General features: G+C 46.0%; 1 protein-coding gene across 2 annotated transcripts in view; it reads left to right on the forward strand.

The window, feature by feature from the left end:
• The window catches only part of LOC144755681 (Fc receptor-like protein 5), a 303,522-nt gene that overhangs the window by 34,704 nt on the left and 256,431 nt on the right, over positions 1 to 12,387 (forward strand). The window contains exon 1 of one of the 2 annotated variants that reach the window (XM_078644854.1): positions 2,698 to 2,895. The exons of the other annotated variant lie outside the window; for it this stretch is intronic. The gene's annotated coding sequence lies outside the window, so the exon portion shown is untranslated. Of the gene's footprint in view, positions 1 to 2,697; positions 2,896 to 12,387 lie in introns of those variants that run through there. 2 annotated transcript variants of the gene reach the window in all.

Raw genomic sequence — 12,387 nt, forward strand, 5'->3', positions numbered from 1 at the left:
CCTCGCAGTGCCCGGTGTAGCTTGGCTCTGCCTCTGAGTCTGCCAAGAGTATGTTATGATTCCAGCTATCAGTTCAATCCTCCTCTTCTGCATTCCTAAGCTACTGAACTGCATCAATAGTTTCCGTCATTGTCTAGCCTTCTCGTCTCCATGTTAGAGAAATACTGTATTTAATGGTCATTTAGTATTTTTCACCACGCACTACATGTAGAATAATGCATGGTCCAGTCTTAGAATCAAGTTAGCTTCTCCCCTCATGACTTCTAGTTTATATCAACATGTTCCCTAAACATCAGATACCAGATAGGGTTTAGGTACATGTCGCTCCGACCCTCCAGACTCTAGTCTCTGCTCCTAGCACAGAGTTCGTAGCCCCCAGCTTCTCCTAGTAATACGTCATTGCCAGTTTTCGCGCACCATTAGGTTAGAGGTCCCGGCTCCTTAGGTAGCCCCCTCCAGTGTTTCCGCCCCATTCATGACATATTCTGTTACGTTTGCATCACATGTCTAAGTATACTCCCAGTTACACCTCTTTTTACTGTTATCTTTCGCGACTGCTACGCGTCACGCCTTCTGCTCCACCCACCATCACGCCTACTGCAATGTAATGCTATGTGTTTGCGCTATGTATATATGCCTGTGTTTTGTTATTGAATGTTAGCGCGCTCATCCCAGACCTAGCCCCAGCAGCTGCTGGGCCTCTTTTCCCTTGCTGGGCCCCAGTTGTCCTGCTGGGCCCTGTCATTCTGTTCCTATGCAGGTTGTCCTGATCCTGTCCTTATGCTGTAATAAACCTGCAGAAACTCCTACTACCTCGAATCTTGACTCTTATTTATTGAGCTATCTGTTATGCTATAAGTCTAGTCAAAAATAGGGTATTATTTATTTATTTACCACACTGCGATTACTTCTCCATGAACTAGTCTTCGCGCTTTACTGTCTTTCTTTCAGAAGTTTAGAACTCTTCAAAATTTCCATGGTGGTCTGACTAGAAGATTCCAACCGGATCTCTAGCCGGTTCCGTCAAACTGTACGTAAACCGCCTAGGAACCGTTGGACATGGTCTGTCTGACATAGCTATCCAGGCCTGTTCAACTGTCGAACCATTCCCAGTTAGTCACAGAGCCACAGTAGTACTGAGGACATTCTTTTTTTCTACTGAAGGCAAATTCTAATTTAGATTTTCCAATGAATCAGTCTTCCCTACAATTTTTCCGTAAAACAACTCTTTCACACTTCATTCAGCACGTGCCAAGATATTCAAGAACTAGACTCGACCAGGGATTGTAGTGAGTCCAGACAGTCACTAGGGTCCCATGAACTCCATGAAGGGGGTTTCCGGGTCCAGGCTGCATGGTGGCGAGCAGTGACACAGAGTTATAAGGTGCCAGACTGATACATGACAGATGTCCTTGGTGCTCATTCTGCTCAAGATAAAGTGTCCCTGGCATCCCTCCTGGGGAATGTGTCCTTAACAGTGCTCTGTGGAAGAGAGGACTCCTTAGTACTGTCTTGAAAGCATCATTGCTTGGATTTCGGTGCTGATGCCAACTCGCAGGCAGGGCTGAAGTCCTTAAAAAGATGGGTGAGCACCTTCCATGGACTTGCTGCCTTGCTTCTCTCTGGTTAGTGTTCTCTGGTCTATTATAAGCTTATGAATCCGGGAAGGATCCCTGGCCGAGGAGGAAAAGTTATTTACATGTAACAAAAGTTCTCCAGTAAGGATATACTCTCTTTATACTCATATGTGAAAAAGCAGAAAATCATTTTAATAAATCACCTTCCAGAATCCAGGCAAATAGCTGTAAAATTATTCAGAGTTGATGAATCTGGGATCTAAACCCTCCCTGGAGAACTCGTCCTACATATAAGCAATATTTCCGTAATATTATTCAGTAAGAAGCTATTTGTCCTCCGGGCATCAGATGATTTTAAGACTGAGTTGGTACCAGGTTTGGCTGTGAACCTATGCCTTCAGTTCGTATCTAGGTATCATAAGGCATCATGTCACCAAGGGCCAATGTTTCAAGCCAGGGCTTTTCTATTGCAAATCAATGTTTCGCATGTACTGGATCAATAATCAACTGGCCAGCCAGGACTACTCCTGGATGCAAAACGCTGTTAAATAAAAAAGACTAAAGTACTGTTTCCTCTGTTGCTTTGGCCAACCGTAAACCCAAGTGTCTACAGCAGATAACGAACCTACTGAGCAGTTTCACAACTATTGTATTTGCAGATGAAGACGTTGTTCTCAAAGATTATTAAACTATGTGTATAATGTCCTTTCTCATCAAAGACTTCGAGTCCACTCCGAGATTTTACTCTGAAAACGGTTTTAATTGTTTCAGGAGATTCATATTTTTTACTGGAAATGATTTACTCACTAGGGAGAGATGAATTCCCAATTCTGTAAAGTGAGTTTAATCCGCCCTCGGCTGCAGCTCACAGGTGGACGCGTCCCCGGGCTATTCTTGCACGTCCTGTACGTTCTCTGAAGTGGCCCATCCTGTTTGGCTCCAAAGGATGCCTTGAGCCCAGGAGAACAATGGCGCGCTCATCGCCATAAGACATCTCCTGCTGTTCTTTGGCCATCGGCCACGTCCCCGGGCCACGGAGCCAAGGCCAACAGCAGACCAAGCCCTGCAGAAGAGTCCAGAGCAGCGAACCTCGACTCACTCTCAAGCGGAGCCCAGAACGGACCCAGGTCAAGGGGCCACCACTGCAGAAGGCGGAGGAAAGACGCCTCGATCAGCTCTCGGGAGGGACCCAGAACCGGTACGAGGGCCGAGTTGTCCCCACAGAAGCTGGTGGTCTCTGTGTGGCAGCCGGAAGTCTACATCAACTTGGTGCTCCTGACATGAGAGGACGAGCCCTGAAGGGACATCAGGTGTTCAGGTATGCAAGCTGCGAAGAAGTGACGTCACACAGTGAGTACTCGATATAAGACATCCCGCCGTGACATAACATATCATAACATCCCACTCCCTAACGTTAGCAGATCTTTCATGCACAGCCTTTGGTCCAGCCGTCCAGGTCCTCTGTGGTACAAACCACACATGACAACGGATCCGAAACAGGTGGGAGACTCCCGATTATTTTACAGCCCAACAGCTTTGTTTTAGAAGTCTCCCTCCTGAAATGCGCTTGACTTCAATGAAAGTCCACAGGTAAACTACAGTCCCCGGTTTTGATGTGTTTTTCAGAGGCTTCCTCTTTGTAAATGCCAGCTGGCATGTATTCACTGAAACACTAGTGACTAGTCCCACTGGGCTCCCGAGGGAGCAGAGGCGGAGAAGGCGGAGCTGTCAGGGGGTAATTCGGGAGACATGACTAATGGTTTTTACAAACCAATTGACTGGAATGACTGGGGCTTTAAGGGTTTTAGCAAATAATTTCAACTGCAAATCAGGCTAGGGTGGACTCTATTCTTTATCATAGAACACAACAATCACCATTTGATTTCAGTGAATGGAATGATAATTTAGTTAATTGATTTTTCATCACGAGATCCATACAAATACCCACTCATAGAGTTCAAGCCACCACCGCTTTAGTGTACTCCCATTCCCTGCCTCTGTAACACCATCACTCACGATTTGGGACACTCAATATTGTCTATGTTCTCCTGTCACTATCCCTGTCACTATCCCTAGAGGGCTAGTTACCTCAGTTCTACTTTCTTGTAAAGTGCACTCATTCATATGCCAAATACTTTAGCAAATATTAGAATAAGACCCAGTAGATGTTGCAAGTGACTCAAGCATCCAGAAGTATGGTTCAGGAATGAGATCTAGCTTCCAACAACATTCCAAAGGCATCTTTTTAAAAAAAGTGGTTTTCCATTAGAATGTACTCCAGTCTATGCAGAAACCCATCGACTAAAATCTACTTGCTGGCAATGATGCAGTGGTCACAGTCCCATCCATCCCTCATTTGTTACAGCCGCTAAGTTAATATATTTTGACTCAGACAGATTTCTTAAGGACATCAATGTTAGTCAGTCAGTCAGTCAAAAGCTTTTATTATTGGTTAAAAACCATAAAAAGACATAAATACACATTTACAGATAAAAATGTAAAAAAATGTGAGCAATAATACATTGCAGACCTAAAACATACTATATCCACACAATAGTTAAAGGTTAAAGGTTAAAACAGTACAGACATAAGAGGGATCAACATAGTTTCAGATAGCACTCACACTGGACAATCCCTAGGCATTTTATTTGTAAGAAACCTCATATATTACAATATTTGTGTTACTACAGGCTCGATAGTTTGGGAGCTTCCACTTTTTAAATTTGCACACCTTGAGTACCACATGGACAGTAGGAATCTAGCGGTTGCAAACACTGTCAGTGGGGTGGTGTCATATTTGAGGATTCTGAATACCTCCCTGTAGTCCCTGAGACCCCTGGACTTGCAGAACTGAATGATCCATTTGGCTCTTGCCTTAGAATAGGAGGGCAGAAGAGCAGAACGTGAAGATCTGTCTCACTGCTACCCTCACCTCCCCGGGAAAGAACTCGCTGATCATGGGACTTTTGACCACTTGTGTGTTACAGCCCTGAGAAGCAATGAACCATGTCTGAACTGGATGTATAGTTTCTTAGCCAGAGGGGGATGAATATCATCCAAGAATTTCTCGAAGTAGGGATGAACCTTGATATCCAGAAAGGTGTTGGTCAGCCTACCCATGGAGGAGTTTGTTAGTGTGAGATCCATTCGATGACACTTGAGTACCAAGCTCAACGATTTCTTAGTGAACAAGGCACAGGTCTCTTCAGGGGAAGACCACATATCCCCCATTCCAATAGCCTGGCAAAGGTGCTTAATATGGTTTAGCCAGGGGATGTTCCGCACACCACTTCTGGACAGAAGATCCCCTAGGTCCTCCCTATAGCTGGTAAGCTCCGGGGTGGACTCAAGTCGTCTCCAGTACAGAAGGGGGCGATTTGAAACAATCTCCTGTATAGGTACCAAACCTAGATCCAACCGTAAGGTGCTCGGGGGAAGTCTCAGGAGGCGCCAGATAAAACTATTCTCAGTAAGGGAAAGAGGGGCGGCGCTGACATGGCCCCATAGGTCTGCACCATACAGCGCACCCCCTCTCGCCTGGACTTTATAGATTTCCACGGGCGGACCCAACAGTTTAAGAGAGGTCTCGTTAAAGACCTTTAGGATACCGCCAGAAGATTGGGCCAACTTCAGGTTAGCCATAGCCAAGTGAGACCCCTAATCCATTCTATCATTTAATGTAACCCCCAAATAATCGAAGGTAGACACTCGATCCAACGCTGTTCCATCCAAGTGGGGGTGCGGACAATTAGATAGTTTGGTATTAAAGAGAACATGAACTTGGTTTTGGAGAAGTTAATCTCCAAGTTCCTCAGTCTACAAAAGGAGCAGAATGCCTCTAATGTTTGCTGTATCCCCATAGACGATTTTTTTTTTTTAATATATTTTTTTATTATTTTATATAACACAAGAGTAGAAATGTACATATCGGGTATCATTTGGTAAAACATATGACAGTGGTGAACGGGCAGATAAATTGAGGAAATACATTAGAATTGTAGGCATCCGAAAATTATCAATACCAGCTTAGAGCTGGGTCAATACAATACAATACGATAACCATAAGCAAACATTATCGGAGCCCGCCCACCAAGGATACAGGATAAGAAGATTGGACACTCGACACCCAGATATGAGGAACAAAAGGCTCAGGAGAATATGCCACATCTCTTGTGAAGAAGGGAAAAGGGAAAAAGAAAGGTCATAGAACAAAATAAAGGAAAAATAAACCCCCCCCCCAACCCCCCACCCTGCACCCCTGCAGATGGCTATGACCTAACCCCACTAGCAGCGTGCCTGTCGCCCCCTGAACTACACCCCAAGAAAGGGAAAAGATGGAGGAGGAAATGTCTTACAATACGATACGGGCTCCCGGACTCCCCTCCCCCCCGCCAAAAGCAGACATCCCCCATCATAGTACTAAGCGAGTTAAAGCAGACTAATAAGCAAACCGATAGGGGAGTCACCGAAAGAGAAAAGACCTTCCCGCCCAACCCCCGGCACCATAGAGGCGGCAAATCCCCATTCGAACACAGCCATTGTACCAAACCCAGACAATCAGGATTCCATCAGGCCCTTACTCCCTCCGATACAACCCAGCAGAGCCAAAAGATAGTCACTGTACCGAATTCAAACAGTCAAATTCAGCCCTGGCCCTTACGATCCATCGCACAAACACCATCCAGTAGGACTAGTATTGTAGCAAAAGAGTCAAAACGTCGTAGAAAAAGGAGATCAATATAGCCTGAAAGGGTAAAAAAAGGTCATTCTCGGAGTCCACCAGGTGCACGAATGTCAGTCCAAAAAGTATTAATGGAGGTCTCCAGAAACGAAGGAAGAAATGAGTCCTGTGCGGGCGATAACTTTGCCGATCTTGCTGGTTGTTCAGGGGCTCCAGTAGCGTACCGCTGTAGTTGCGCAGATACAATTGGCACCAGGTTATGGTTATGTTCGGGGTTCTCCTCTCGAGTTAGATCAGGCTTCGCGGTGGTCACCGTATGTTGCAGGTCCGACACAAGGCTGGAGTCCGTTCTCAAACAAACAGTCCCGATGCTTACAGTCAAGTTGTGGAGAGCAGCCTCCATTTGCTGGTGAAGAGCCCCGATGGCGGCCGTTACGGTCCCCAGTGTCGGTCCACACATCATCCGATCCATCTCCGCTCGGACGATAACAAAGCAGGTCCTCAACCCCGGAGGCCGGCTACTCCGGGGAAACCAACAGGAGCGGGGTGGACGGAGACGACCGGCGATTTACAGGCTTGCCGCACTTTACACCGCCGCCGAGAGTGGGGGCCCCACCCGCGGACTCCGAGGACTGCCGCAGGGTCCCGGGATCTGGCCCCCCACCCACCGCGGCAACCACGTCTCGTCGCCGTCTGTCTAGTATTCGCCGGGACCAGAGACCACCACCAGGATCGAGAATACTTTGCACTGCGATGAGACCGGACTCCGCCGGGTACCCGCGGCCGATGTTGTTCAACTGAAACCCGGCTGGGTCAGTACTCGAGACCCCGGCTCACACACTGGAGTAGGCCCGAAAATGAAAGACTGTGTAACTTCGTCGATAAAAGCGATAAAAACTCCGGGATTGCCCCCCTGGGCTCAGCAACGATTCAGACACACGGGAGTCTGGCGGGAGGTCAGGATGAAGTTCAGGATAAGTCCGCCAGCGGCGGAGGTCGACGGAGCCGGGAGCTTATGCAGCCATCTTGGTTGCTAGCGTAGCTCCTCCCCCATAGACGATTTTGATAGTGAAAGGGTGTCATCAGCGAACATTAGGGCAGGTATCTTACGCCCTGCTAATTTTGGGGAGTCTGGGGCCAGATGTAGGTAGGCATTTACCGGTCGGTAACGGCCGAATTCGGCCGTTACCGACCGGTAAATGGAATTTGAGATGTAGGGAGCATATTTTTACAGAATCGGTAAATTTACCGATCGGTAAATTTACCGATCGGTAAATTTACCGATTCTGTAAAATACCGAATCGGTATTTTTACTGATTCGGTAAATTTGATATGTAGGTGGGACTCTTCTGAGTCCCACAATCCTTACCGAATCGGTATTTTACCATCAAAATCAATTTGATGGTAAAATACCGATTCCGGTCTGCATGCACACCTGTGCCATATGACAGAGGGCAGGTATGCCTGCCACATGGCACCCGAACCTGTTTTGGGGGTGCTAGAGGGTGTCAAAGTGACACCCCCTGCACCCTTGTGAAATTCGGTATTTACCGATTCGGTAAATACCGAATCGGTAATGCCCATTCATTCCTATGGGCTTCAAAGCCCATAGGAATGAATGGGCATTACCGGTCGGTATTTACCGAATCGGTAAATACCGACTTTTACAGATTCGGTAAATCCACATCTGGATTTACCTACATCTCCCTCCTTATATTTTACTGATTCATAAATACCGAATCGGTAAAATTCGGTATTTATGAGTCGGTAAAATATATTTACCTACATCTGGCCCTAGGTCTCTCGCTCCCAGTAAATGTCCAATCAGCCCATTGAGGAAAAGGGAGAAGAGCGTGGGGGCCAGCATGCACCCCTGCCTCACTCCCTTTTCCACCGGGAACGGGGCCGACAACTCCCCATTCCTCCCATACCTCACCCTTGCATATGTACCTCGGTGCATACGTCTAAAAAGGTGGCACAGGTAGGACGGGGGCACCCATCTCTTGTAGTATTGCCCAAAGCTTATCCCTCTGGACCAGGTCAAATGCGGACCAAAGGTCCACAAAGATCAAATACAAACTACCCGCCCCCAAGGAGACCGTCTTCCAATAGACCAACTGTAGTCTAAACAGTTGGTCGATAGTAGAGACCTTTGCGCGAAAGCCCGCTTGAAGGGAGGTTAGAATGTGATGTTCGTCCATCCAACTCTGCAACCTTGTTAATAGGAGGCGGGCAAATAGTTTCTGGAGGACGTCAATCAAGCTAATGGGGTGGAAGTTGGCCGGGTCGAGAGGGGAAGCCTTTTTATGGATGGGTATAATTTCTGCACCCAGCCATGTTGGGGGGATCTCCATACCCTGTAGAATGGCATTGAAATATACCCAGATTTAAGGGGCCCAAACTTTCTGTTCACTCAGGTAAAGGTCCCCAGGGATCCTATCTAGGCCCGGTGCTTTTCCTGTGGTCAGACTTCTGAGGGCCGCCTGGATTTCGAGCAGGGTGCAAGGTGTGCAATCAAGACCCGAGCCCTCCTGGGGAGCTAGTTCCGGTGTACTCTGTTGGGCAGCTAGATCTACTGGGGATGCAGGGTCAGTGAGTGAATAGAGGGGCTTAAAGTGGGCTAGCCAAACCTCTTCGCTAAGATTAGGAATAATAGTAGAAGACCTCTCTGCCGACCCTGCACGGACTAAATTCCAAAAGGACCTGTAGTCTCGATCGTCCAAGGCTACTTTGATGCTTTCCCACCTTGCAACCTCCCACTCCGACCTAGCCTCCATGATCATTCTTTTATATATTTGCCTAGCATTTCTAATGCTTAACTAGGACCCCAATTTTACCTCATTTATGAGGTTGTTTTTAGCCCCCCTACAGTTTTTATTAAACTAGTGGACATGCTTTTTTACCCTTGGCCTCTTGGTATCGGTAGTATAAAAATAATCGGCTAGAGTAAAAAGAAGCTTATTATGAATACGCTCTAAAACCAAGGGATCGGGCAGATCACAATTGGTGCTCAAGAGATCGCGAACCTCTGCTAGGGAGCATGAGACATGATTATATATCTCAGCTAGCTTATCAGGAGCTAGCGCGACCTTCACCCACCTAATGCGTCTGCCACCCGCTGCTGTAACCAGGTTCAGGTTAATATTGGTCTCTGCTGGTCCCGATTCGTTTCGGTGGCCCAATGTGTTGATTAACTCTAGTGACAATAGATTGTGGTCACTATCAACCCTTGGGATGACAGAAAACGCTCTCAATAGGACCCAGAATTCTACATTAACCAAGATGTAATCAATGGTCGTGCTTTTCCCCGGTCTATTAAAGGTGCTTGTACCTGGGACATCTGGAAGGAGTCTGCCATTGCAGGCCCTAAGCAAGTGTGTTACAACCAACTTGTTAATCATAAGAACCAAAGGCGATAGACGCTTTATCGGATACATAATGCATTCCGGAATAAGCCAGATGTCATCCTCATCCAGAGTTACAGAGGGGATCCCAAGAAGCGGCTCCAAATGGCAATTAAAATCAACGCCAATAATTTTGTGATACGACGAGGGAAATGAGAGAAGGAGGACCTCTAGGGCCTCTAAAATGGATAAGCCCAACTGGTGTGGTGAGGGGCGTAAATATATATTGATCCCTGCCAGTGTCAAGCCACCCCGAAAGTTAAGTACAATACAAAGAATATCCAGGCAATGGGTGTCTATTACCTTAGCTGAGCACCCCAAGTGTGCACCGACCCAGATACACAGCCCCCCTGATGGTCTTCCCTTGGGACCCTGCACCGCCGGTGTATAGAATGTCGCAAAGCCTACCCTAGCAGTAGCAGACAGAAGCCAGATCTCTTGGAACAGACACAAGTCATAACTGTCCATCAACTCTCCCCACTCCGGTTTATACAGCTTAGACCCTAGCCCTGCTACATTCCAAGACCCAATTAGTGGTCTACGAGTCGCCACTCGAGCTGTGAACTCCTCGGTGGGTTGGAATGTGGGGACGTTCCTACAATGGCCTTATAATTTAGTTGTGCAAATACATCTGTAAATATTCCAAACCGGTGACAAAAAGAAGGGTTGTATACTAAGTTAATTCAAAACATAACAAATTTTATTTTTTTCTTATTTTTTCAGTTCATATAAATACTGTTATTCATCAGGGATCACAAAGACAATAATTTCAATTCATATCGAAAATCATGAAAAATACAATTAGGTCATAAATATGTACAACACGAATAATATATAAAATTTACCCCTTGGTAGCAAACATGTCTCTCAGCATACTCACGTGCTCACAATCATACCACACTCAACCTCATACTAAGATGGAGAAAGGAACCAAAATAATAATTAGCAAGATGACAATGCTAGAATGTGGGCCACCAGGTGTACTATTTGGCCCTTGCAGCAGGTCTACGGGCGTTTCGGCAGCTCTAGGCCACCTTTATCAGGACCTTTTTCCTCGTGATAGTGTAGATACCAAGGGATCTGAAAAATATATATACAAAGAATAACCATTTTGTCACCACCCTAAGCATTTTTTTTCTTTTCAGAGCAGATTCATTCACTGTATTGCACAGACCAGAAGCTCATCAACATGACCACAACTAGGAAAGAGCATAATTGCATCAAAACTAGTAAAACCCTGTAATGAGGGTATCCATACTATTTTAACAAAGGAATTATAAAATCAAGGACTTCAAAATTCGATCTCAAGCGGTCACATAAAAGTCCAAATGTGTTCCTGACGTCTGCAAACGTAATTAAGTAGTACTATTTACGAACGCTACTATGATTCGCATACAGAGAACCAATAAGCTTACCAATGGCACCAACAGCGGTAGAGTCACAAAAACCGTCTTCAGTAATTATCAAGGGGCAGGGCGTCCTATTTTTCCTTGAATTAACTGTAAAAAAAAGGATTACTTATTTTATCCTAAAAACCCCTGATGTGAGACTAGTTGAGGGTACTAGAGAAAAGTCTGTTACCATAGTATATCTATTCCGTTTGAAGAACTATACCTTTTGATGTTAATGAACATGCTGAAGTAATTGTGTAGGCTCAATGTCACAGTTGGTTCTTTGATGTTTGTAGTCAGGAAGTGGTTTGGGACATAGGCGGTCAGCGGGGAATCAGATAAAATCATACCATAATCTGTGATAATAAGAGAGATGGAAAATCTAATTAAGTTAGCAAGCATATGCCAATTAAGGCAGCGTTTGAAGAAATACGTACATCCTAATATAGGACGAGATCTTACTTCGATTTATGAGGGAAATCCCATTTATGAGTGAAGTTGCTCCGTAGTCAGCGTCCCTGAAATATGGAATAAAAAGATATTATTCCAGGTGGAAGGCGCGGGGCAGCTCAAGGCACACAATCAACCCAAAAAGATGTTTGATGTTGTTCTCCTATTTTACATGGTAGTGAGACACCAGGCGTAGTTGAGGTAGATATATTTCAATTTGTTAAAGCATGCTCTGCCGAGAGGTTCCGAAGCCTACATGTATGTAGCTCTCAACGAACAATTATTCTAACCACGTATCTCAAAGCCGACAGGGGTATCGATAGCAGAAGAAAGCTTTCTGTCGTTGTCACAGGCTATTCTAAGTTCTATCGAACAGAGGCATTTTGCGGCGCTTGTTAGACAACTATATCTATGACAATTCATACGCTATGAATTTAGTAAAAGATATTGCCATGCTTGCGCTGCCCTAGTCTTAGAGGCATGCTTCTTTTCCCAAAATGACCGTGGCGTCTGTCGGACAGAAGTATTTGCGCAGATGTTAACCAACCATGTCTATGTAAATAGGTACGCTATAAGTTCGGCACTAAATGTTACCATACTTGCACTGCCCTAGCGCGCTTACCTTTAACAAATGCCCGTGGCGTCGTGTACCCGCACCGTCAGTCACCTCTACCGACAGACGATTTAGCCATGGTATCCTCCCTGTTTTTAAGTTGGTCAGCGGAGCCAGATGTCACGTGAGGGGTCGCTTTCAGGTAGCGTCATACAGGCGCCTCCGATCATGGACATAGACAGGGGACTGCGCTCCGGACCAGTCAGCCATCAGGTAGCGTGAAACAAGTGCCACCGATCGTTGACATAAATAAGGGACTGTGCTCCGGACC

This window comes from Lissotriton helveticus, chromosome 5_1, assembly GCF_964261635.1.
Source record: "Lissotriton helveticus chromosome 5_1, aLisHel1.1, whole genome shotgun sequence".
Lineage (NCBI taxonomy): Eukaryota > Metazoa > Chordata > Amphibia > Caudata > Salamandridae > Lissotriton > Lissotriton helveticus.